This window comes from Myotis nattereri (genome assembly GCF_964212035.1).
Source record: "Myotis nattereri genome assembly, chromosome: 1".
NCBI classification, from domain to species: domain Eukaryota; kingdom Metazoa; phylum Chordata; class Mammalia; order Chiroptera; family Vespertilionidae; genus Myotis; species Myotis nattereri.
Genome location: NC_138075.1, coordinates 88,081,203 through 88,085,447, shown reverse-complemented (window position 1 = coordinate 88,085,447; position 4,245 = coordinate 88,081,203).

Sequence of the window (4,245 nt, the reverse complement as noted above, 5' to 3'; positions counted from 1 at the left end):
ATTTCAGGAAAAATTTTCACCTCCAAATCCTCTTCCATACCAAAATAAATAAATAAGTAGTCCACAGCATAATGATTAAAGAAAAACCAAGATTTGGAATTAGGGAGACCTGGCCTCTTAGTTACTAGAAGCCCGTGATTCATGCACTGGTGAGGTCCCTCAGCCTTGCTTGTGGGGATCGGGTCAAAACCCGCAGTCCAACATCCCCCGAAGGGTCCCGGAGTGCGAGAGGGCTCTCTGTAAAGTTGCTGTCACTTGACAGGTTCTGTGTTGAGCATCTGTCCCCTGGTGGTCAGTCCGCGTCATAGCTACAGGCCAGTTGGCCGGTCTGCTGGTCGCTTAGGCTTTTATATATATAGATGAGATTTTGAGAAAGTCACCCAACTTCTCTGAATCTCAGTTTCTTCACCTGTAAGCCAGAGAGACCAATAGCACCTACCGTATTTGAGTCATGAGGATACAATGCGAGAATGAATGTAAAGTGTTTACCATAGTACCTGGCATATGGTAAATGGTATCTCTTTTATCTTCTTGTGATGACCTGAAGTCTTCTTTGTAGTCCCAGAATATTTAGTTCTGCACATTAGGCAATTTTCTCACCCAGCTCGGAGTGAGGGCAGGGCGTGGGGCTCATGTCTCCAGATAACTGGTGGCTGCTTAATAACATCATTTTAAGTTCTCATTACTAGTCCAGCTTCCATTAAGAAGGTTTCCCAGTTCCATCCATGCCACGAATCATTGTTCCCATAAACCTTTCACTGCAATCTGATAGTAAAGTTCATTTGGGAATTTTCTGATTCATTCTCTGAGTTGGTCACGTTAGAGGCCTTTTGCCTTTTCTTTGTGGTGTGACTGTACCTCGTGTTTAAAAACAGCTCAGGTAGTGCTTTTGAGGTAAGAGGTTTCACAGAAGATACCACCTTGCAACAAATGGGATACAGAACTTCCATATATTGTCTGTGGGGCCAGAATTGGTTCTGTTTTTGACTGTGAACTACTTTATCTTTCCTGTGTCAGTCTTTCTTTTTGGATATGCGGAGTTAGCTAGAAGCCTCACTTGTCAACATTTGCTAAAGAGTTAAAGAACCTCATGCATCTCTCCTCCAATGTTGAAGCTCCTAGCTTTTCCCGACATTTGATTTCTCATGCTTTCTCATCCTTGTGCTAAAATATGTTAGGAGCAATGCATGGTCTTTAGGAAAGAAGTATGGAACTTCCTCTAGTGATGAACAGTAAGTAGCCAATGAATCTAATTGATTCCTTTAAATCTTTCCTTTCTCCTCTTCTACTTTGTTCTCTCCATCATCTCTCTCCCTCAAGGCTCCCAAATCCACCTTCTGCTTTCACCCCCATCACTGTCCTCACTCAACCCTCACCCTTTATCACATGGAATATAACTACAACCTCTTCCTAACTGCTGTCCTTCAAGCTTCCATCAGAGTGACCTTTCAATACAAAAGCTCTGTTATGTTACTTCTCTGAATAAATCCTTTAAACTTCCCATCCCCTATAGAATTCTACTCAAACTCCTCAGTAGAACATTCAGGGTAGGTCTCTCACAGGGCTGCTGTGTGAACAAGAAAAAGTTGCCAATATGGGTGCAGAAGGAGGGGTTGGAGAGCAAAGTATGCCTTTACCTGAGAGCAGGTACCTCTTCCTTTGGGAGGATGCAGCCCTGCATGAGGGCACAGGGTGTGGCTTGCAAAGCTTCAGCTAAACCCATTCCATGAACTTGTGGCTATTGAATTATTTGCAAGGTCTCTCCTGCTCCATGACATTCCCTATGCCTTTCAGAAATCTCTCTTTCTCACGCACTCATGACTAACTCCTACTTTCCTTTCAAGACCTGCTTTAAGCATCATCTCCTCCCCGGAGACTTCTCTGCCCTCATAGCGTGAAATATTTGCCATCACTTCATGCACCTCTAACACCCGGCCTGTATGTCAGTCATGTCACTTTGTCATGCTGTTGTAATGATTAACTTTTACATTTGTCTCCTTCTCTACTTTGTAAACAACTTAAGGGCAGGGGGTAATTCTTTACTCATCTTTATATTCCTGGCATGGCTGGGGTAGAATCTCACTACATTAATTGTAGGACATCTGTCAGAAGTTAAACAAAACACAAGAGTCTAGGTTTAGACAAAATTTTAGGGCTTATCTATACTAATAATAGAGGAATATGCAAATTTTCCAGGACACCGTCACAGTAACAGTAACGACCAAACAGCAGGCTGCGTGGGGCGACCAGACCAGCAGGGGCGTTAGTGAGGGACAACCAAATGACTGAACAGCAGGCTGAGTAGGATGACCATGCAGGCAGGGGGCGCTGCTGGGGCAACCAGGCTGGCAGAGGGGGGCAGTTAGGACAATCAGGCAGGCAGACAGCTGAGCAGTTAGGAGCCAGGAATCCCAGATTGTGAGAGGTCCCAGGGATTTGGGCCTAAACCAGCAGTCAGACATCCCCTGAGGGTTCCCAGATTGGGGAGGGTGCAGGCTGGGCTGAGGAGACCTTCCCTCCCCTCCCCACGCTCCCCACCCCCCCGCATGAATTTCATGCACCAGGTCTCTAGTATTTATTATAAAAAAGTGAAATAATAGTATTATTTGGTGATGGAACGTCGTTGTCAAATACTCCAGAAAGGAATTGCCATTTTTTATTTAAGAGTACAGGCATGAGGAGGAAAGGGCACATCCTGACAGGTGGCAAGGGAAGCACTGGGCTTTCAGGAAACATATTAAGAGCCTTCAGGCAAAATTTAAGAGGCATCCAGACGTAGGAGACAGCTCTGGTGTGAATAGGGCAGATGAGCTAAAACAGACTTGAATTAAGTCTCAGAGCAGAAAGGGGAGCTTCTGTTTGAAGCCCACTTTGCAATTGACTGGATGCTTGACCTCTGGGCAAGTCATTAACCTCTGTGTCTTAGTTTCCACATCTGTAAAGTGGAGATAATAATGCTTTCTTACTTCAAAGAATTATAGATTAATCAATGTCTGAAAAATGTCTGTAACATGGGCAACTCTGTGTAAATATGCAGTGTAGCATGTGGGGAAGTCAAGTGTAAATACTAGGAAAATAAATCTGTGCTTCCTTTTAGTTTATTTAAAATGTTAAAAATGAAAAATAATTGCTAGTGTCCTTATCTTGGAAAATGCAATTAAGGAAATAGCAGTTAGATTTATATTTTGGAAAAATGTCATCTTAATGGTTAGAAGTCTATTTCTTCACGTGACTCAAGAGTAGAGGTGTCCGCTGAATCTGTGAATTCCAGGCACATGGGCACTGAGACCTCTTGGATGAATCCACGTGAACCTACAAAAGCTGCTCGTGTCAGTGTAGACTGCTCTTATGGCTCATGTGAGCATCCTTATTTCTCCCCCTTCCTCCCCACTGCTCAGCTCCTCTCTGCCAGAAGGTGTCCCCACCAGGGAGGAGGCAGGCAGAGGTGTCCACAAGTCCAGCTCAGAACTCTTAGCAGTTCCACAGGAGGATTATGTGCACGTTTGGATCACACAATGTGATCCAAAATTCAGATATTGAGAATTTATAATCAGCCCCTCCACCGCTTTCTAAAAAGGAGTGCATTATCCCAAAGGGTCATTGGTTTATTGGCCGGCTTGAGGGTGTTGTCATGCTGGGTGGGGTGATGGGTGGCAAGGAGAAGGAGAGTAACCAAGAGAGGTGAACTTCCCCGAAGGAGCTCCCATGGGGCAGGAGGCAGGGAGGCAGGGAGGCAGCACGAGCCCAGTGGGAGGAGGGGAGCTGGGCTTGACCTGAGGGCAAGCAACACCTCCCCCCCCCCCCCCCCCCCGCCACCCGCCCAGAGGTGGCATCCTTGTCTGGGGGAGGAAGGGAGGAGAGAGACTTTGCCTGCTGTGAAGACAGCATCTTGTTAGGGGAGAAAGACCTTTGAAGGGATATTCAGAAGTCATATTGGGCTGTGGACTGGGAGTTGTGTCTGTCTTTCTCCCCCATCCTCTGCCTCCCACAATTCCACTTCCCCTCTTGTTAATGAATTTATATGTAAGATTGAGTTATATGTAAGATTGGTCTGAAGGCAGATTGGCTTCACAATAGTCTGAGTACATTTAAGAAACTAGGAGATTTTAAAATGAGAGTGGTAGAGAGGGCAGACGCTATTTCACCTGAAGTAGTGTGGGGTCCTTGTAACCTCAAACTGGTTGCCTGATGGTGGGGTTTGGAGTCGACCAGGCTGTTTACAGCCCTCCCCGCCCCCCACCAAAT